The sequence below is a fragment of the Hyla sarda genome, chromosome 12, assembly GCF_029499605.1.
Source record: "Hyla sarda isolate aHylSar1 chromosome 12, aHylSar1.hap1, whole genome shotgun sequence".
Classification (NCBI taxonomy): Eukaryota; Metazoa; Chordata; class Amphibia; order Anura; family Hylidae; genus Hyla; species Hyla sarda.
Genome location: NC_079200.1, coordinates 53,012,785 through 53,036,503, shown reverse-complemented (window position 1 = coordinate 53,036,503; position 23,719 = coordinate 53,012,785). Strand labels below are relative to the sequence as shown.

Genomic DNA, 23,719 nt, shown 5'->3' with positions numbered 1-23,719 from the left:
CCTAACAAAAACAGTGCAATAAATATCGTAGTACCCATATCTTTAACATGAAACTCCAGCGCTGAATCACATACAAATCAAGGGACTCACCTATCCAGGGGAGTAAACAAAGGGTTAAAAGTCAGATCCACGTCCTCCTATAAGTATAGGCCATCTCATCCACATCACGTATCCTAACGAAGGAAATTCGAAAGTTTCCGAAAAGAGTCGATAGTTTTGTGGACTCTCCGTGCCCCCATAGTGACGCCACTATCAGTTACTCACAACATCGAGTCACTTACCACGAGGACGGAAGCAGGTTGAGATGCTACCGGCCGGAGCGTTCTCCCGCTATCCCTGTTTTGAGGCCCATCACCCCAAAAAAGCGACGTCCCTGACTAGCAACGGACATCAGGCATCTATTTCTATTAGAAATGCTTTAATTCTACCTGAACCGGAGGAACCCCTCTCTTTTTTATTACCATTTGTAGCGCTGGAGTACCCTCCAAACGGGCCCACTGTGGAAGGACTTATCTTGTACTCCTAGAAAGTGCCGCAATCCAGTTACATTCTCCAATACTATGCCACATATTCTAATATAGGTACTTGCACTGCTATTATCCATTTTATTATTCACCATAACCACTTGCTTATTTGCTAACACAACTCTGTTGTGCTCATATTCCAGAGGACTGCTGCTCCAATTCAGAAATGTCTAAACTATTCATTTATAATCTTAATGATCCCGTAGAGTGAACGACAAACATAAAATATCAAATTCCAAAATTGAACATTTATGGTTGCATCGCATTCTTAAAGGGTACCTCATCAAAAAAACTTTTGATATATTATAGATTAATGTATGCAGAATACCTTTACAATTGCATGTTATTAAAAAATATGCTTCTTTCTATTTAATTTTCCACTTTTAAGAAATGACCACTAGGGGTCTCCCTACCAGTCCTGGCAGCAAGCATTTCAGACTCATGCTGGAGTCCTAAACACTACGAGCTGCCAGTCTGCTTTGTTCAAAGGAGAACACTCAGAGCTGCCAGCCTGCTTTGTTCACAGCCTGTTTGGCTGTGAACAAAGCAGGCTGGCAGCTCTGAGCGTTTAGGACTCCAGCATGAGTCAGAAATGCTTGCTGACAGGACTGATCATGAAAAATATGCTTCTTTCTATTGTATTTTTCCCGAACATGCTATTGGAAAGTTATTCAACATTCATTAATCTAAAATATATCAAAAGTTTAGTTGATGAGAGGTACCCTTTAATGTACGAAATGGGCTACCGATAAAATCTACAGATACAAAAAAAAATAAAAAATTAACCCACATACATCCCCGTATATGGAAATATAAGAACATTATAGGGGTCAGCATATGGCAGTTTTATGCATACTTCTGTAGTAGAATGAAAATGTATTTAAACATAATCATATGTAATAATTCAATACAATGTCTATTTCACTTTAATTCAGTAATATGTCTATTTCACAGTTTGCTTGGCTTTTGCAAACACTAGCTCATATGTAACAGATAGCATATAACCTTCCTTCCAGTGTAGCCTATCAAGATTTAACTTTGTTTTATTACTAATATTAGTGTTGTAAAAAAAATTGTGATGGCTGTACCAAGATACGTGCGGAACAACGCCTGATAATGTCCGATCAATAAATGTCAGGCTGACCATCTGGAAGGAAAGAGGAACAAATGATTACTCAACGCTTACGAGAAAAACAAGTCTATGAACTTAGCGCATGACAGACGGCATGATCGATAACATGGGTGGTAATTTATGTTAATGTTGAAGCCTTATAAACGCTTTAACAGAATAGATTTGGTAAACCTGCATGCATCATAACTTTATAATTAATTTGGCCGTGAATAGATAAGCACTGAATACCTGAGGAAGTCATTCTACTTCAGTTGGTGCCCAAACAGGGACCTCGAGTTCTGGTTCTGGAAGGCAACTCGCAACATACGAGGCATTGAGCCAACCAACCGTGGATGGCTACAGATGGGAGATTGATCACCTCCGCAGTACAGTAGGACAAAATTTTCTTGTAACCTTGCCAGTACGCCATCTCCCCCGCTTGGTTTGCCTTATGACTTAGCCAATTGCCTCACAGGCCACAAAAAGAAAGGTATAGTTTTTGCTCAAGGTCTATTTACTGGACCTGTCACAAGTGTCTGTTGCCTGGGTATGTGTGTTGAGGTGTGGGTGTGTGTACGTGCACTAATAACTGTTACTACAGATACTTCTGTTCGCCAAGGTATTAGTGGATTAGGTGCTAGACGCCAGAGGTCCAAAGGGTCTCCCTGGAGGCGGTCTTGAACGTACGTGTATACAGGGAAGTATAACACTGAGCCCCTCGGCCTAAAAGACATTCCTGTGACCCTCCCTTGAAACTGTGCATGTGTATGGACAGGCTCTCTGAGAGGTTGCATTCCAGGGAAAAATAATCCTTCCTCCAGGGTATCTGTGAGAGAAGGCATTATGGAATTTGGCAAGCCGCCAGGATATGTGCATGAGCACATAGGATAAGATCTGTCCTAGAAAGTATATTGTACATTGTTTGTATATGTCATGTCATAATTGTGTCTGTGGGTTAATGTTGGGAGTTTCAGATGGTGCTTGGAGATTGCTTAACGTTGCTGTCCCAGGTTATCCAATTGAATTATGACGTCACCCGGTTAGGCCAGGGTGAGAAGATTTTGTTACCTTTAGATGGAATTTGCATTTTCCAATAGGAGGTTGGAGACCGGGATTATGTTTGAAGGAGATAGAAAGTAGAGCAAGAGCAAAGGGCATTGAACCAGTTAGGTGACCCTGCCACCAAGAACAGCCAGAAGACTGAATTAGAAGAGCAGAACAGAGCAGCAGATTTGTTTGGACTCCCACTGGGAGAACCAAAAGTAAAGATGGGACAGAAACAGGTGAAGCCAGAAAAGGGAATTTTAGCACGTGATTTGGTGGGAGAGAAAGAGGGTGGAGAGAATTTTAAAAAAAGTTGGGAAAGTCCATGAAAATATGTGATATGCAACCTGTACTTGGTGGAAGGTTGAAACCAGAAGAGTGGCAGAAAGTTCTCAGAGAAAAGAATGGTTTAGTAGTTTATAATCTGTTGAAAGTGGCAGAAGCATGGTATAACACGACATGGTCAGCAAGAAATAGACCATGGAAATAAGAAAATGTGTATCATAACTGTTTTGATGCTGATAAAAAGTCCCCATATCCCATCAATGTATTTGGCCACCCACTGCCCTATGTTGGAGAACCAGGGTGGTGTGTTTTAATTGCGGTGCCCAGAATGCCCCCTGGGGAGATACGTGCCATGCTTGTAGTGCCCATAGGCCACACCCAGTCTCTTCCCCAGTAATGACTCAAAAATGCCTGCCCCTTTGTGTCCCATGGTATCAAACCCAGCTTTGCCCAGGGTGTCACCAACTTCCGGTTGCGGCCATGCTGCTACTCCCAGAACAACCTTAACCTCAACTTCTGTATCCAGAAATGGTGGCCATCTTGGTGCACCTGGAAGTATGGGTACTCCCATTTCCAGCTCCACCCCTAGTGGCCATCTTTCTGTACCCGAAAGGCCTACTCCCATGTATCCTGTGCTTAATCCTGATGGCTCCTATTATGTTCCACCCACTCCTATCCTTCCTCCTATGCAAATGTGGAGAATGAGGATCAGGAATCGGAGGAGAACAAGACCGGTGTAGCCACCGGAGGGTTAGAGTTAGCTGGAGTGGCAGATCAACTACTCAGAGCCACTCCATACAGAACCAGACCAAAGGCAACCACCCCCAGTGGGCAGCTACCCATTTACTCCAGGGGAAGCCCTTACAACAGGTGTTGAAGCACCTGTAGCACGCTCTAAGCGACAGGTAGATCTGATTACCCCCACCCACTTCTGCATGTCACCTTATGATCTTATGATTTTCAAGACAGATTGGCAGATCAAGCAACTAGCGTCCATGATGTTAGCCAAGACAACACTGAGTCTGTTGAGAAATACTATACAAATGTTATCCTCTGCCTTTGTAAATGGTCTGAAGGACCCAGTGAAAAAGAGGTCTTGTCCTCTCCCATACAGAATGCAGAGTGCAGAGTGCAGCCACTTGACACCCTACTCCTAGTGGCAAAAGGCATAGAGTCTAACCAAGCTCTCACCAGGAAGCCCGCCCCTCTCATGGTAACTAGGGATCAGCCCACCAACCATTCACCACCTGAACGCCATCAAAAACTAACTGTAAAAAACCTGGTCAACTTAAGTGACTGTAGATCACTAAAAAGAGCTGGATCCCCACAAGACCAATACCGGCAACCCACTGGCCCATTTGAACTAGGTACTCCTCAAATCAAGGGTAAAGATCCAACCAAGATCATATGGATCGGCTACCGTAGGATTTAGGCAAGCCTGTGTCTCACTCCCCTTCTATGGCAGTATCCTCAAACAACAATGATGGCCCTCTGGCTAAAGTGACACTACCCAAAGAAGGGCACCCTTTCTTCTAGATACAGGTGCAGACAGAATAAGGGCCCCAAGATCTGCCAACTAAATACTCTCTCAAAAATAGACGTTTCCTGTGTGGGGGTTAATGGAGTCCCTCCAAGCCAATCCTATTCCCAAACCCCTCCGCATAGCCAACAGATGTCCTTTCTAGACTCCAGGCCTCCATCAAATTTAGTAAGGATGGAACTGTATCCATCTCCTCCCCTCTGGAGACTAACGATTTCTCTGTTCCATCCCGATCATGTTGACTCTTCAGCAAACCCTTACCTGCACAATTCCATCAGAAGTACTTGTCCGTATCCCAACAAGCCTCTGGTCCACTGGTCCAGAAAATATTGGCAAACTTAGGGTTCCCCCTGTCATGGTCACTCTAAAGCCAGGAGCCACGCTGCCTAGAAAACCCCAGTACACACTTAAGATTGCCCAGAGGCTCTCTCTAAACCTGTCCAAACTATGGTCAACAATGGGGCTCTCACCCATACACCTCCCCCTGCAACACGCCCCTATTCCCAGTCAAGAAGACGACTGCCAACGGGGAACCTGAGAAGTTCAGGGTGGTTCAAGACCTCAGAGCCGTGAATGAAGTCACAGTACTGGAAACCCCTATTGTAACCTAATCCTCATACTCTGTCAAGGGTGGCCCCTACTGCTAAGTACTTCACTGTTGATCTAAGCAACGCATTCTTCAGATCCCAGTTGCTGGTATCCATTTGCCTTCACCCATGAAGGCCAACAATACACTTGGACTCATGTCCCAAGGGGCCCAAAACTCTCCTAGCCAATTTGCTAAAGCCATGACTCTCCTCCTATCCACCTGGCAAGAACAGAACTCATCCGTGGTGCTTATTAGCTACGTGGATGATCTTCTGTTATGTGCTTGTGGTGTCCTGGTACAGGACTTTGTCCTGTCCCTTGTCTAAGGTCCCCGCAGCTAGAGTCCCCTCATGTCCATAGGGCTCTCCTGTAGGGTTCACCCGTAGTCACCTCATATAAAATGTTATTTGGTGTACATAAATTAATGTACAGAAAATGTATAGGACCTTAGTGGTCACATGATAAGCATTTTATACATTATAACCGTGTAAGGACCTTTGGAGGTCTTGTGATGTGCCCAGAGTTCACTGGGTTCATAACTTACAGGTTTGCTGACAAATGAGCTTTGTCCAGACCCTTATTATATAAAGGGCTGTAGTCAATCAATTCACTCTCGAGACCTGTACATGAAAGCAAGCACATATCTCATCAGCATCAATTCAAGCTAGGCCCAAAGCCTAAGAACCTACAGCCAAAAAACGTGAGTTACTCAAAGCTCAAACTACTAAATCCTGTGTGACTACTATCAGCTCAAATATTCCAAAATAGCACAGTTGCTAGCATCAAAAGCTCATTGCTTCCAAGTCCCAGCAAACCTGTGAGGAACCTGTATCCCGATTCACTCTTGAAAAGACTTATATTCAATACCTGCAAGTAAAGTTTCTTCAGTTTACTTCATAAAATATGCTGTGGACATTCCGTTATTTCTCCCTGCAGTTTGTGGAACGGTTGGTGTCAGGAACATTACTATTGAGGAAACCTCACCCTGGCGTCACAACATTCAAGGGTTAATACCACCAGACCCCACATGCTGATGGCCTAGTGTGGTGAGTAGGTGGTGCAGGTAATAGTGTAGGGTACGTTGGTATTAACCCTCTGTTGTCGTGATGCCAGGATGCAGTTTCCTTAGGGTAATGGTCCTACTGCCAACCGTCCCAGAAACGGTAGGGAGAAATAATTGAATGTCCACAGCAGATATTGATGAAAACAGGAATAAACTTTACTGCATATTTTATGCAACTGCAGGTAACAAAACAGTCTTTGCATAGAGGACCGTAGTTCAGGTTCCTCACATGTTTGCTGGGACTTCTAAGTATAATGAGCTTTGATTTTCTAGCCACTGTGCTACTAGTTTGAAGATAATTCAGTTGCAGTAGTCACAGGATTTTAGTAGTTTTGAGCTGGAGGACTCACGGTTTAGTGGCTGCGGAAGATTAGGCTTCAGGCCTAGCTTGAATTGATGATGAGCTATGATATTAGTGCTGCTTGGTAGTCCGGAACTAAGTATTTAGTGGCAGCAGCCCCTTATATATTAAGGGGGTGGGACAAAGCTCATCTGATAGCCAAACCTGTCAGTCCTGACCTCTGGAACTCTGGGTATATCACATGACCCAAAGGTCCTTAAACCATAGCATAACAAATTAAAGGCACATGACCTCTAAGGTCCTATACAGAGGTATCCTATATTAAAGTATATACATTAAATATTACATTAAGAGGCGACTAGGGGTTAGCCCTTCAGGAGAGCCCATTAGCATGGAGGGACTCTGGCTGAGGGGACTCCAGACAAAAGGGATAGGACATGTCCTGTACCGGGACACCACACTAGCATCTGCAGAAAGACACTCAAAGTCTCCTCTGCTGTCTGGCAGATCAAGGCTACAAGGCCTCAAAACAGAAACTCCAGTGGTGTTCCACTTCAGTTGTCTTCCTTGGTCACTGCATCTCAAGGCACAAGACACCTTACTCAGGACAGGATTAAAGCCATACAGGCTATCCCTGTATCAACAAAGGTAGTTATAAAAGTTTTTTAACAGTACAATAGAAAATCTTAACTAAAAGCATTGGAATAGTATTGACCCTCAGAATAATGATACCCTGTCAGTATCTGCACTACGTAAAAACAAACCCCCACCCCACACACATTTGGCGGTGCAAAAAATAACACTTATGTCTTAAAAAGGAGAGGAGGGAAAAAAACATGAAAATTGTTGGTCCTTAAAAGGGTACTCTGTCCCTAGACATCTTATACCCTATCCAAAGGATAGGGGGATTAAATGTCTGCTCATGGGGGTCCTGCTGCTGGGGACCCCCGCGATCTGCCTGCGGCACCCAGCGTTCGTTTAGAGCATCGGGTGCAGCTCCGGAGGCTCGTGACGTCATGGCCGCACCCCACTCGACGTCACGGCCACGCCCCTCAATGAAAGTCTATGGGAAGGGGTGTGACAGCTGGCGTGACCTCTCCCATAGACTTTCATTGAGGGGGCATGGGCATGATGTCACGAGCGGGGCGTGAACGTGACACAACGAGCCTCCGCCCCGCATCGCCAGTCATCCGCCATGGAGGGAAGTTCGCTCAGTGCACCAGATGTCCGGGGAGCCACAGCAGAGATCACGGGGGTCCCCAGTGGTGAGACCCCTGCAATCAGACATCTTATCCCCTATCCTTATGGATAGGCGATAACATGTCTAAGGGTGGAGTACAATGTGTAGCTTTTTTTATTCTTTTATACTCACTTTATTACATACTCCTTAGCTATTCCTTTGCGGAGACGCTTTTGGAATATCCCAAGTTGGCTCAGGTAGATCCCTGCCGCACTATACGTCTCCTTGTCTCTGAAGACGAGTGATGTGGCATTAATAAGATATGACAAAGCGCTTCACGTTCTTGAGATAATTGAAGACTGTCTGATGAGTGTTTCCCATTTCCAGCAACTTGTCAAAGTAATCACATGACTTCTCAATGTTATAAATGAAATCTAGTGCTGGCTTTTCACTGTTGGTGAATAATAAGAATCGTGCTACATTCTCAACCTAAGATAATATGGGAAAAAAAAAAAAAAAAGAGATATTACGAAAAGGAAGAGACTGACCTTGTTATTTTCATGAAAATTTGGTTCTTACCTCTTGTTTATAACGCACTATTCTTAACGTATTTGAAAGGAATTTTTGGAAGCCAGCAAGGGGTTCTAATTCTACAGACTGCCTCTTATACATTCCTGCATCCGCCATCTTTTTCTTAACGGGTGGTTCCATTTATAATTGGGCTCAATTATCACAGTTTTGGTGTCCGTTACTTTGTGTTCTTTTTCTTTTGTCTCTGAACAACAAATCATGACGGCTTCTTGTTTTTTCTTTACAGCCTTATTTTGGAGTCGAGAGCTGTAAAAGAATTAGATTTATTATTACCCGTTTAGGAATATTTCAAATATACCGTGGAGTCATGGGTTCTGACTGGGTCAGAATGAAGCAGAGAGACACGAGTCTCCATTGTGACCCTGGCAGCCATGTTTAAGCAGATGCATGCAAAGATAAACTTTAAATACTAACTGATAAATACTATTTAACCCCTTAAGGACATGCACCGTAAGTGTACGGCACTGCATAGTGTCACTTAGCGCACAGCACGGCTGTGACACGAGCGCAGGAGATGCGCTCGCTTTATTCCCGGTGGCTGTCAGCAGCCCCGGATCTGCCGGTAATGGCGGACATCAGTGATCGCGCTGATGTCTCCCATTAACCCCTCAGATGCCATGATCAATACAGATCTCAGCATCTGCAGCAATTGGCTTATCTGATCACCCGCGGTACTGCCTATCTATCAGCAGGCACCCGCGTGCAAACACCATGTTGCCGATCACCGCAAATCAACAACCAATTCAGACCGCTTCCGGGTCAATTGGGTCTCTGGTGACCCGGAAAAAGGATGATTGGGGCTGTCCAAGACAGCCCCATTCACCCTTACCCAGCAGGAGTGAGGTGGCACGGGTGCCACCTCACGATCACATGATTGATCCTTTGGAACAACCGACCATTCACTGTTGGGTGGTGATCGGGGCGGAAATCGGGGCTGGCGGGGTCCCTTACCTTTCCCTGTCTGTATTTGGGTTCTTCTCTGGGGTTCTTGGTTTAGAATCCTTTATTTTCATCCGACGTTTCTTTTAGTGTCTTTTACTGTTGCTTGGAATAAAAAGAATTTAAAAATTTCATTAAAATAATACAATTGCTAAATTGGATTAAAGACAATACAAACCAAGTGACAAGAGGACAGTTGTAGATCATAAATCCACGGACACTAAGGAACATTACATTTTCCTGGCACCCAATATCGCACACCAGTTCGGCAACCTGATTGAATTCAATGGCGAGGCCCTTGGCCACAACTTTAACCAGGTTGTTTTTGGCTTCAGCAAATGTTGCCTTGATTTCCTCATCACTCCGGTCCTTCATGCATATTTTTCATAGATTCTTTTCTAGGGGCTTTTCTGTCTTATTACAAATGGGGCAGGTCAACGGGGTCCGGGGCCTTTGTATGAAACATTTAGAGGTGTTATTCAGCTATTAAAAAAGTGTCCCCTATTCACAGGATGGGGCCTGACTCTCCCTGCATAACACCCTGTCCCCCACCTTCTGAGATGTCGGCCCACTCAGACAATCACCAACAGAGGCGGGCTACCGCTGCAACTGGTGATTGGCTGAGCGGGCCACCTCAAAAAGGTGGACTCCAGAGAGTTTCACAGGGAGAGTCGGGCCAAGTTCTAGAGATAGGGGACACAATTTAAATAGCTGAATAACCCCTTAATCACTGAAGATAATTTTAAAATCCTGGAGAGGAGTCTCCTGCTCACTGAGCAAGTACTCTCTGGGGTAGAGGTGGGGGAGGATAGTGGGACGGAGGTGCAGGACAATCAGGCAGTTAGCTGGGTTACAGAAAACGAGGTAGAGGGAAAAGGGTCAGGGAGGCTAGTCCTGAACTGGCACACACCAACAAGTTTGCTCAGTTGGCAGATGCCCTTTCAGAGCTAGGAGAACTCTGCCTCTGACCGCCGGGGGGAGGGGGGGTCTGCTCCAGGAAGGAGGGAGGGAGGAGTGCAGGGCAGGCCAGTCAGGTACTTGTAGTGGGGGACTCAATTATTAGGAGGACAGACTGGGCAATCTGTCACAAAGACCGGGATCGCCGAACAGTGTGTAGTCTTCCTGGTGCTCGAGTTCGGCACATCGTGGATCGGGTTGACAGGTTGCTGGGTGGGGCTGGAGAGGACCCAGCAGTCATGGTACATATTGGCACCAATCACAAAGTAAGAGGTAGGTTGAGTGTCCTTAAAAAGGATTTCAGGGACTTAGGCTGCAAGCTTAAGGCAAGGACCTCCAAGGTAATTTCTGAAATATTACCTGTACCACGAGCCACACCAGAGAGGCAGTAGGATATTAGGGAGGTGAATAAGTGGCTCAGAAGCTGTGTAGGAAGGAGGGGTTTGGGTTCATGGAGAACTGGGCTGACTTCGCTGTAGGATACCGGCTCTACCGTAGGGACGGGCTGCACCTCAATGGGGAGGGTGCAGCTGTGCTTGGGGAGAAGATGGATAGAAGGGTGGAGGAGTGTTTAAACTAGGGACTGGGGGTGGGGGGGGAGGGAACCTACAACACAGAGGGGGAAATTCATGTACCTGGGGGTGGAGCGGAGGGAGGGGGTTAGAATAGTTAATAGGGATAGGAGTCATATGGGAAAAAAAAACAAAAAAAACGACAAAACATTGAATTGCCTGTTGACTAATGCCAGAAGTCTGACCAATAAAACTGACGAACTGGAGTTGAACATTTCTGAGGAGGATTATGATATAGCGGGTATAACAGAGACTTTGTTGGATGATAGCTGTGACTGGGCGGTCAACATACAGGGATATAGTCTATTGAGGAAGGATCGGACAAAACGGAAAGGGGGGAGGAGTTAGTCTTTATGTAAAGTCCAGTCTGAAGGCCGCACTGCGGGAGGATACATGGTAGGGATATGATAATGTGGATTAATTATGGGTAGAAATATATTGAGATAAGAATCAAAAAAATTCTAATAGGGGTTTGCTATAAGCCATCAAACATTATGAAAGAGGCAAAAGATCAATTCAGGGATGTGGAAATCCTATCGCCCGACACCATGGACATGTAGTTCCGGGCAGGTGAATTTTTCATAGATTTAGCCCTGTATTGGGCAAGCAGGGTCGGACCGACTTGCCCCCTTTTTTTTATTTTTTATTATAAATAATGCCGGTGTGAGGTGCAGGAGCAGATGCAGACTTGCATGGGATGCAAGTCTGCACCTCACACTGGCACTCCGGGTGTATTGAGTGGGCTCCTGACTCATGCCCGCTCCATCCTCTGTGGCCCCTGGACGATTTCAGTAGCTGGGGGCTGCCACTAATAGCTCAGCATGCTGCATGATCTGAAGGTTGTCTAAAGGGATCTTTTAACAATCCCTGGTGGTCTAGTGGGGTGGATCGCCCCCCCCCCCCCTGCAGCGTGATTGCAGAGGGCGGGGGGGGGGGGGCTTACCTCTGCATTCATGGCTGCCCCCGTGGATCTGCATTCAACAAAATGAGCACAGATCAATGGAGTCCAATAGAAATGCATTGATCTGTATGAGGAATCTAAAATGATTCCTCCTAAAGAAGTGTATTTAAAAAAAAAAGTTTAATAAAAGGTTTAAAAACATGAACCCCTTCCAAGTTCTTAGTACCCCCCCTTTCCCATATAAAAATGTGTAAACCTAAAAATAAACATCTGGTATTGGTGCTTGCATAATTGTCCGAACTATTAAAAAAAATAACATTTTATATCCCGTACAGTAAATAGCATCAACGTAAAAAAAAATGTTATAACATCAAAGCCCAGAAAAAATGAAGTAATAAAAGTGTTCAAAAAGTCTGACCAATACCAAATTGGTACCGATACAAACAGTATATTATGGCCCAAAAAAATAGCCCTCATACAGCCCAGTACATGGACAAAAATTTCTCTAGGGATCAGGAATAAAAAAAAAAAAAAAAATCATTAAAACATGAACGAAACAAATTTGATATTTGTGTAATCAGGCGGACCTAAAGTATCCAAACATGTAAGTTTGACCACAAGGTGAATGACAAAAAATGGGGGTTTTCTTTTTTTTGCCAATTTCACCTCACAAATAAATATTTGTTTCAGAGCATAAGCTATGGAAAAATGAAAGGTGTCATTACAAATAGAAATGAGCGAACTTACAGTAAATTTGAGTCTTCACGAACTTCTCGGCTCGGCATTTGATGACTTATCCTGCATAAATTAGTTCAACTTTCAGGTACTCCCGTGGGCTGGAAAAGGTGGATACAGTCCTTGGATACTCTTTCCTAGGACTGTATCCACCTTTTTCAGCCCACCGGAGCACCTGAAAGCTGAACTAATTTATGCAGGATAAGTTATCAACTGCCGAGCCGAGAAGTTCGTGACGAATCGAATTTACTGTAAGTTCGCTCATCTTTAATTACTAAGTATACTTAGCCCCACAAAAAAACAAGCCTCATATGGGTCTGTAGATGGAAAAATAAGAGTTATGGCTGTTATAGGGTGAGAAGGAAAAACGTAAGTGCAGAAACTAATAAAGACCTTATTTACAGACTATTTTGGTTGAAATTATTTGATCTACCAGGACAAATGTATTTTCTTGAGGGACAAGTAGATTGTGCTCCGCTTTAGTCCCTTGGACAATTTTATTTATTTATTTATTTTTTTTTTTTTCCCCCCACACCCCTGCAATTACTGAGGCAAATAAACAAGGCAGCAAATAATGATGTGAATAATGGGGGTCTTTAGTTATCCTGATATAAACTGGGAGACTGAGACCTGTGAACCACATAAAGGAAACAGGTTTCTGACTATAGCTAAAGACAATTATCTGTCCCAAATGGTTCAGGGCCCGACCAGAGGGGGCGCCCTACTAGACTTAATGTTAACCCAAAGACCTGACAGTAACTAATGTACAAGTAGAAGGACACCTAGGAAATAGTGATCATAATAAAATACATTATAACTTGTTCTTCAATAAGGGAATCTCTTGAGGGGCCACAAAAACAATGAACTTTAGGAAGGCAAAGTTTGATCTACTCAGAGAAGCCCTTAATATAAAATGGGATAATGTCCTCAAAAACATGAATGCTGACACTAAATGGGAGTCTTAAAAATATCGTAAAATTCTCACTGAAAGATGTATACACCTTATGGGAATAAAAGGGTCAGAAATAAAAGAAAACCAATATGGATGAATAAGAACGTTAAAGGGGTTCTCCGCCATAAGGTGATTTTAGTATGTACCTGGCTGGCACTAATGGACATGTTTAGGAAGGATCTGTGCTTGTCTTGGGGCTAAATGGCTATGTTCTGAGATTACCATAACACTGTGGCTAGCTTTTTGTGAATTGGCAGTTCCCGTTTGGCTTTTTTATTTTTCTTACTACAAATCCCACAATTCCATTTTCCTCCCTCCCACACCCATTGAAACATGAATGAACTGCAGACCTGTGGTTTTCAATCAGGGTGCCTACAGCTGTTGCATTAGTTGCAGATTGATCCCTCCATCCATCAGATGACTAGTTCACTAAAGTGCAGTTTTTTCCCTCAAATTTACCATTTTTACAAATGGTAATGGGATAAAATTCCCCAAAAATTTGTAACCTCATCTCTTCTGAGTATGGAAATACCCCATGTTAGGACATTAAATGCTCTGCGGGCGAACTATAATGCTCAGAAGAGGAGGAGTCACATTTGGCAAGCAAATTTTGCCAAAAATGTTTCTGGGGGGCATGTCACATTTAGGAAGCCCCTATGGTGCCAGGACAGCAAAAAAACAACCCACATAACATACCATTTTGGAAACTACACCCCTCAAGGAACATAACAAGGGGTACAGTGAGCCTTAACACCTCACAGGTGTTTTACAAATGTGTTAAAGTTTGATGTGTAAATGAAAAAAAAAAAAAACATTTTTTTCACAAAAATTTTACATTTTTACAAGGGGTAATAGGAGAAAATGACCCCCCAAATTTGGAAAAAATAATGAGTATGGAAATACCCCATGTGTGGACGTCAAGTGCTCTGCTGGCAAACTACAATGCTCAGATGAGAAGGAGCGCCATTGAGCTTTTGGAAAGAGAATTTGTTTGGAATGGAAGTCAGGGACCATGTGCATTTACAAAGCCCCCCGTGATGCCAGAACACTGGACCACTGGATCAGACACCTGTGGGGCATAAATGCTCACTGTACACATTACGTGAGGGGTGTAGTTTCCAAAATGGGGTCACATGTGGGGGGGGGGGGTCCATTGTCCTAACACTATGGGGGCTTTGTAAACGCACATGGCCTTCAATTCCGGACAGATTTTCTCTTCAAAAGCCCAATGGCGCTCCTTTTCTGAGCATTGTAGTTCGCCCGCAGAGCACTTTAGATCCACATATGGGATATGTTCTTACTCAGAAGAAATGGGGTTACAAATTTTGAGGGGCTTTATTTTCCTAAAAATAACACCTAAAAATTTTAGAGTAACACCAGCATTTTCGTAAAAAATAAAAAAATCTAATTTTCCCATCCAACTTTAATGAAAATTCGTCAAACACCTGTGGGGTGTTAAGGCTCACTATAACCCTTGTTACATTCCGTGAGGGGTGTAGTTTCCAAAATGGGGTCACATGTTAGATTAATTTTTTTGCGTTTATGTCAGAACCGCTGTAAAATCAGCCACCCCTGTGCCTCAAATGTACATAGTGTGCTCACACTCCTGAGCCTTGTTGTGCGCCCGCAGAGCATTTTACGCCCACATATGCGGGCATTTCTTTACACAGGAGAAATTGCGTTACAAATTTTGTGGGTCTTTTTCCCCCTTTTACTGCTTGTGAAAATAAAACGTATGGGGTAACACCAGCCTGTTAAAATAAAAAAAATTCGCACCAACAGGCTGGTGTTGCCCCATACTTTTCCTTTTCATAAATGGGTAAAAGGAGAAAGCCCCCCCAAAATTTGTAGTGCAATTTCTCCCTAGTACGGAAATACCCCATATGTGGCCCTGAACAGTTTCCTTGAAATACGACAGTGCTCCGGAGTGAGAGCCCCATGAGCATTTGAGAACTAAATCAGGGAGTGAATTGGGGTGGACATAGGGGTATTCTACTCCAGTGATTTCCAAACAGGGTGCCTCCAGCTGTTGCTAAACAATGCCTTGACATTCAGTGGCTGTCCGGAAATGCCGGGAGTTGTTTTGCAACAGCTGGAGGCTCCATTTTGGAAACACTGCCGTAAAATACATTTTTTATTGGGGGGGGGGGGGGGGCAGTATAAGTGGGTGCATATGTAGTGTTTTACCCTTTATTATGTGTTCGTGTAGTGCTTTTAGGGTACACTCGCACTGGCAGAGATTTACAGTGAGTTTCCCGCTAGGAGTTTGCACTGCGGGCAAAAATTTGCCACAGCACAAACTTCAAGCAGGAAACTTACTGTAAACTCACCTGTGTGAATGTAACCTCCAGCTGTTGCAAAACTACAACTCCCAGCATGTACTGACAGACAGTGCATGCTGGGAGTTGTACTTTTGCAACAGCTGGAGGCACACTGGTTGGAAAACCTTCAGTTAGGTTCTGTTACCTAACTAAGAATTTTCCAACCAGTGTGTCTCCAGCGGTTCCAAAACTACAACTCCCAGCATGTACTGATTGCCGAAGGGCATTGTCAGGCCCATGGCCTGATTATTAAACTCCTATATGTGTATTATAATTATAACCGTGTGATGTATTATCCAAGCCATGAGCGAGAGGTCATTCAGACTGTGGGTTTGTGTATTGCATTTTATTGGGGGTCTGGCTGTTTGTTTACATCTCCTTTGAAGTCAAAGGCTTTTTTGGAGCAGCAGGATGTAAGGTGCACTCCCATCATATAATCTCACTGATAAGGGGGCCAGGAAGAGAGAAGTGGGATCAGAGGGGAGGGGGGAATGGAGTCTCCCTCCCAAGAAAGCAGATATGATATTTAAACAATGCTAGACTAAAAGTTGGTTGTTAAAGGCTGTGCAACAAGCCGACAAGACCCTCCTAAGAACAGCTGGAACTCACTCTCATGGACTGCTATATCCTCATGCTGTAAGAAAGTCATCTTTTGTTTTCTGAACTTGCCTTGCTAAACTTTCATATTTTTGTAACTATGTCATTTGTTTATTTTTATGCATAGCACTGATACCTTTTATCAGATTAAATGTTTAATCGGCTCTGGTCTTTGATCTCTAAATATATGAGCTCACCTTTCTGAAGGCAGCTCTGGTGGAAACACGTTTATCTAAGGGTTAATTTGGGCACTTGCTGGGACTAGTAGTGGATACCCAGAGGTCTGGCGGCTTTAACCCTTGCACCATCACACACACTAATGTCTTGGCTGGACCGATAGGGTGTGTTCGTGACAGACATGATGAGAGATGTAGTTATGCAACAGCTGGAGGTACGAAACTACAATTCCCAGCATGCCGAGACAGCTGTTTGCTGTTTAGGCATGCTGGGATTTGCAGTTTTGCAACATCTGAAGAGCTACAGTTTAGAGACCACTGCACTGTAATCTCCAAACTGTGGCCCTCCAGATGTGGCAAAACTACAAATCCCAGCATGCCCAGACAGCAAACAGCTGTGTTGGCATGCTGGGAGTCATAATTTTGCAACATCTGGAGGGCTACAGTTTAGAGACCACTGTGGTCTCAAACTGTAGCCCTCCAGATGTTGCTAGGCAACTCACCGGCTTCTGTAGGATCCAAAGAGCCAGCCACACGTCATCGCCGCCCGCCGATCATTGCAGCCGATAATCTCCTCCGCTGCCACCAGATGGGTAAGTGGACTTCGGCGCCGGTCCTCCTTGGTTTCCCCATTCTTTCCCGCCTATTGTTGGTGGGCAGAACGGGGAAACCGAATGTTAACCCCCGCCCCCGATCTGCTATTGGCCGTCTCGTTTATATGACCAATAGCAGGGATAGGAGGGGTGGCACCCCTGCCACCTCACTCCTATCCCTTCGGGGGGGGGGGGGGGGTGGAGAATCATGGGTGTCTTGGACAACCCCAATCCCCTTACTTTCCAGGTCACCATAGACCCATATGACCCAGAATTGCGCAAATTGCCTGTGTGAACTCACCGATTTGCGGCGATCGCCGACATGGCGGGTCTGATGACAACCCCCCCCCCCCTGGGCATTTGCGCAGGGTGCCTGCTGATCAATATCAGCAGTCACCCCGATCCGAAATTCGCACGGACGTACATGTACGTCATGGGTCCTTAACTACCAGGGTCCCATAACATACCGGTATGACATGGGTCCTGAACAGGTTAAGGGGGCAATAAAAGACAAAAATAAATTTAAACTACTAAAACAGGTCGACAGCGAAGCATTAAAAAGCTAGAGAGAAAAAAAAAATGATGAAAGCTGCAAAAATAGACAGAATGACTCATTGCCAAAGAGTAAAACTAACCCCAAAATGTTCTTTAACTATATAAATAGCAAAAAAAAAGTTAACATAAAAAAAAAAAGTGTAGGCCCTTTAAAAAATGATGAGGAAGAAATTATAGACTGAGATCAGGAAAAAGCTAATATATTTAACAAATTCTTCTCCACTGTATTCACAGAGGAAAATTAAATGCTAAGTGAAATACAGCGAGATGAGGTAAACTCCCCAGTACAGGTCACCTGTCTAACCCAGGAAGAAGTACAGTGCCACCTACAAAAAAAAAATAATAATCAAAATAGACAAATTGCCAGGTCCAGATGGCATTCACCCCCGTGTTCTAATGGAATGAAAAATAGGGGTCTGCCTATTACATTACTAATATTCAGGGACTCTACAGTGACCGGGAAGGTTCCCCCAAGACTGGCGCATGGCAAATGTGGTGCCAATATTTAAAAAAGGGGCCAAAAGGTGACCCAGGGAATTATAGACCTGTTAGTTTAACCTCCGTTGTATGTAAATTGTTTGAGGGTTTTCTAAGAGATTCTATTTGGGAGTATCTTGATAAAAATAAATGTATGACCCCATATCAGCATGGCTTTATGAGGGATCGGTCCTGTCAAACTAACCTGATCAGCTTTTATGAGGAGGTGAGCTCCAGACTGGACCAGGGGCAATGGTTGCATGTTGTATATCTGGATTTTTCCAAAACATTTGATACGGTGCCACATAAAAGGCTGGTGCATAAAATAAGAAGAATGGGGCTGGGGGAGAATGTGTGTAAGTGGGTAAGTAACTGGCTCAGTGATAGCAAACAGAGGGTGGTTATTAATGGTACTTATTCTGATTGGGGGACTTACTAGTAGGGACCACAGGGGTCAGTCTTGTGTCCTGTCCTATTTAATATATTCATTAAGGACCTTGTAGAGGGGTGTGAATAGTAGAGTAGCAATCTTTGCAGATGATACTAAGCTCTGTAAAGCGGTAAACACAAAAGAGGACAGTGCACTGTTACAAATGGAACTGGATAGGTTGTAGGTTTGGGCTAGAAAGTGGCAGATGAGGTTCAACACTGATAAATGTAAGGTAATTCACATGGGGAAGAAAAATCTGGGCTGGGATTATGTGTTAAATGGGAGAACACTTGGGACGACTGACATGGAAAAGGACTTGGGCGTTTTAGTTAACAGTAAATTTAGCTGTAGTGACCAGTGTCGGGCAGCTGCTGGCAAGGCAAATAAAATCATGGGGTGCATCAATAGGGGCATAGATGCCCACGACAAGGAAATAATTCTACCGCTGTACAAATCACTAGTCAGACCACACATAGAATGATGTGTACAGTATTGGGCACCAGTGTACAAGAAAGATATAGTGGAGCTGGAGAGGGTTCAAAGACGAGCAATCAGAGTAATATGGGGAATGGGAGGACTACAGTACCCAGAAAGATTATCAGAATTAGGGTTATTTAGTTTAGAAAAAAGCAGCCTTAGGGGCGATCTAATACCTCCGTATTAATATATCAGGGGCCGTACAGACATCTCTCACATGACCTATTTATACCCAGGACTATATCTATAACAAGGGGGCATCCTCTACGTCTAGAGGAAAGCAGGTTTATACACCAGCACAGATGGGGGTTCTTTACTGTAAGAGCAGTGAGACTGGAATTCTCTGCCTGAGGAGGTGGCCATGGTGAACTCTGTAAAAAAAAAAAAAGAGTTCAAAAAGGGTCTGGATGCATTTTTGGAGAACAACATTATTGCTGGTTATGTATAATAGATTTATAGGGACAGAAGGTTGATCCAGGGATTTATTCTGATGCCATATTTTGAGTCTGGAATTTTTACCTCTAGTATGAGGGTTTTTGCCTTCCTGTGGATCGGATCAACTCAGTATGGACTCAGAGTTATAGGTTGAACTTAATGGACTCTGGTCTTTTTTTCAACCGTATGAACTATGTTACTATGTTACTATGACTGTTAGTAACAATATAAAATATAATGTGAAATAATGAGAAAACCAAAAATACTTACATTTTGAATTTTAGTTTCACGATAAGTTGCTTACACCTGTAATATACAAAATCTAAAGTTAAATCTTTCAAATAAGTCTGGTTACATATCAAGTAAAACTTCAAGTAAATACCCCTTTAAGTAAAAACCTTAAAGGGGTACTCCGCCACTAGACCTCTTATTACCTACCCAAAGGAAAGGGGATAAGATGTCTGATCGCGGGGGTCCCGCCATTGGGCACCCGGCGTTCATTTAGAGCATTGTGTGCAACGCCGGAGGATCGTGACCTCACGTTCGCGCCCCGTTCATGATGTCACGGCCACACCTCCTCAATGCAAGTCTATGGGAGGGGGCGTGATGACCATCATGCCCACTTCCATAGACTTGCATTGAGGGGGCATGGCCATGACATCGACAGTCATCCGGCAAGGAGTGAAGTTCACTTTGTGCACCGGATGTCTGGGGTGCCGCAGCAGGACCCTACGATCAGACATCTTATCCCCTGTTCTTTGAATAGGGTATAAGATGTCTAGGGGCGGAGAACCCCTTTAAGCATACTTGTCAAATGACACAAAAAAAATGCTTCTATATGTTACTCACTAGGTCATGCAGATATTTTACAAGTTTTTTCTTCTACATCTATAGCGTTTGTATTTGCCTCACAAACCCTCTGTTCTGCTGCTCACTCATACCGACATCCACTGCTCAGGAAGGGATGTGTCCGAGGCAAGAATTGAGCCCACCCTCACTCATGCCTTTGCTTACTCCCTCCATTCCCAATCGGGGTTCCGTTGAAAACTGCCGGGGGTTACGCTGGCTCCAACAGGTGCAGGGAAGGGAACACAGCGCCGGGAGGGATTGAATGCAATGGGGATAGTGCACCGGATTGTTCCCAGCCTCCCAGATTGTTCACGGCCTGCCTGATTTTACCTGGCCCCCCCACAGAAGGACGGCTCAGCTCAGTATAATAAAGGTAGTGCTCCCTCTCCCCTCTGTCGCTCCTCTGTTACCCTTGTCCACTTTCCTGTCATCCATGTTCACCACCCCCACAATGTCCAACTCCCACAATTCACCCCTCTGTCCCTTTGTCACCCCTGTCCACACCTCTAACCCCTACACCCCCCCCCCCCCCGGTCACCCATGTACACCCCTCTGTAACCACTTTACACCCCTGTATTCTTCCTAAAAGGGGAATCTGGAGGCTGATGCTGGTAAAGTGTGGAGCCTAATAGGTTTGTTTTGCAGGTTTAAAGGGGGTATTCCTGGCAAAGACCTTTTTTTATATATCAACTGGCTCTGGAAAGTTAAAACAGATTTGTAAATTACTTCTATAAAAAAAATCTTAATCCTTGCAATAGTTATTAGCTTCTGAAGTTTTCTGTAACTGCTCAATGATGATATCACGTCACGGGAGCTGTGCATGATGGGAGAATATCCCTTGCATGATGGGAGAATATCCCCATAGGAGCTGGACAGCTCCTGGGACATGAGTCATTAGAAAGCAGTTAGACAGAAAACAGCAACTCAACTTCAAAAGCTAATAACTATTGGAAGGATTGCGTTTTTTTAATAGAAGTAATTTACAAATCTGTTTAACTTTCTGGAGCCAGTTGATATATGAAAAAAAATGTTTTGCCTGGAATACCCCTTTAACTGTGAAGTATTGTGGCTGGAAGAAATTGACGGCGCAGACCAGATGGAAGAGAAGGAAACGACGCGCGAAGATGTGACGTGCGAGTTGCTGTATAAAGCAGCACTGTAATCTACATACCCACTGAAATTGATGTTGTACTTTGCATTGGCTTTTTTGCTAATCAACTTTGACACCGCGCAAAAGAACATTTTTTGCAAGGGTTCCCCAAGCCGAAAAAGGTTGAAAAAAAAGTTAGCTGAGTTTTTTTTCTTTTTTTTTTGGGGGGGTTACACTACAGTAAAACTGACTTTTCTGTGGGTAAGTCAATGCAATTAAATTGATACCCTTGGTTATATAGTTCTTCTGTAGTCAGCTTTTTTTTTTAACAATGAAAGCTCTTCTGACCCTATAACCTCTTTTTTTTATATAACAGTACTATTTTTATTTCGACCTTCAAATATATACATACACACAGGGTGGGCCATTTACATGGATACACCTTAATAAAATGGGAATGGTTGGTGATATTAACTTCCCGTTTGTGGCACATTAGTATATGTGACTTCAAAATGGCCGCCATAGTCATGGTCAAAATGGCCACCATGGTCATGGTCACCACCCATCTTGAAAAGTTCCCCCCTCACATATACTAATGTGCCACAAACAGGAAGTTAATATCACCAACCATTCCCATTTTATTAAGGTGTATCCATATAAATGCCCCACCGTGAGATTAGAGATTAGAATATTTATTTGGTATGGCCGCAAACAATTAGAATTTAAAATGTATTATTGTGAACGGTGTAAATAAAAAAATAAATAAGAAAGCCAGAATTGCTGATTTTTGGTCACACTAAAAATTATACACACATTTTTTAAAATAAAATTAATAGTATTTTTACACACTTTAAGTCCCCATAAATTGCATTTAGTGTAGAATAGTACGTACAATGATATCGGTGCTCTGTTACTACAGTCTGTCATAGGCAGACTATATGAGAGGAATGATGATGCTGTGGCATGGAGGTAAGAAGCAAAGCTCTTGCTGCCATATAGCTCATCAGACCCCTGGGATAGCACTGCAGGGGGTCCAATGAGCACCTTCACTGCACAGATACCTTCATTTTCCTCCTTTAGATGCAGTGATCACCGATGTCAGCCATTGACTGATGTCAGCTGCTGATAACAGGGAGGGGTGTTGGTGGGGGAGTGACAGAGTGAAGCTCCACATTAGCATATACAGAGGAATGGGGATTACCAAAGAATGGAGGCACAGAGCAAAGAAAGGTAAGTATCAGTGTCACCCCAACTACAGACTTGTACCAACTGGTTAGTGTGGGAAGTGACTGGAGAATAAGACAACGTAACAGTAGAATAGTCACTACAGCCCAGAAGGTGACTGGGGTATAAGCTTTAATATAACAGAATAGTGAGTGCAGCTCTGGAGGTTTCAGAGGTAGAAGCTATAATATACCTGCAGAATAGGGAGTGTACTTTTGAGGGATAAGGCATGATGTAACCCTAGTATAGTGACTACAGCTCTGGAGGTGACTGGGGCATAAGCTAAAATATAAAAGCAAAATAGTGACTGCAGCTCTGGAGGTGACTGGAGAATAAGAGATGATGTAACAGCAAAATAGTGATTGCAGCCTTGAAGGTGGCTGGGATATAAGACATAATATAGCAGTCACATTTTAACTGCAGCTCTGAAGGTTGCTATGACATGATGTTACAGTAGAATATTGACTTCAGCTCTGGAGGTGACTGGAGTATAAGATAATATAACAGCAGAATAGCAGATCTGGAGCAGACTGGGATGTAAGATATATGACAACAGAACAGTGAGTGCAGCAATGGAGGTGACTGGGGGATATGACATGATGTTACAGCAGAATAGTGACTGCAGCTCTGGAGGTTGTTGGGGTAGGAGATAAGCCACACAAATAAACAGCCACACAGCCACCATTTGTATTTTGATCTACTTGCTTCTCAACATAATTTAAAAAAATGAACAGGTTTAGTATACATTTTGATCAAAAGGTACAAGCCCACTCACCACGTCAAAGCCACCTAATCAGAGTAGGTCCCTAACCTTACACTGGCGTAGCACCAGGCAGCAGCCTCCAAGGAACCATGCCCACAAATGGAACCACCCAGTGGCCAGGCAGCCCCACTACTGCCCAACCAAGCCCCTGGCTTTGGGCAGCATCACAAGAATGGCTGCCACAGAGATCCAAACCAGAACACTTACCATGTGCTCCCTGCCAGAGAGCTGGGAGAATGTAAGGAGGAAACCATATGCAGTCTCCTGCTAATTAAACCCGCCTGGGCCGAATAGGTGGAGTGGAGTGCTGGCCATGGAAGAAGGGAGAGACTATAAATGTGCAGCACAAAGAGAAACACAGCTGCACATCCTCTGTTTGTAATTTGATCTAATTGCTTCTCAGCATACTTTTAAAAAACTAGCAGGTTGTTAGTATATATTTTGTTCAA

At 43.9% G+C, this 23,719-nt stretch overlaps 1 protein-coding gene and 1 long non-coding RNA gene across 4 annotated transcripts in view; both read right to left on the bottom strand.

Annotated features, from left to right (window-relative positions):
• The window catches only part of LOC130296867 (pregnancy zone protein-like), a 595,153-nt gene that overhangs the window by 360,054 nt on the left and 211,380 nt on the right, over window positions 1-23,719 (bottom strand). The gene's annotated exons all lie outside the window — the stretch shown is intronic.
• Window positions 8,362-19,634, bottom strand: LOC130296875 (uncharacterized). Its single transcript, XR_008849325.1, has 3 exons — window positions 19,615-19,634; window positions 9,179-9,271; window positions 8,362-8,473 (listed from the first exon to the last, which is right to left on the bottom strand). It is a non-coding gene; the product is annotated as an uncharacterized LOC130296875 (long non-coding RNA).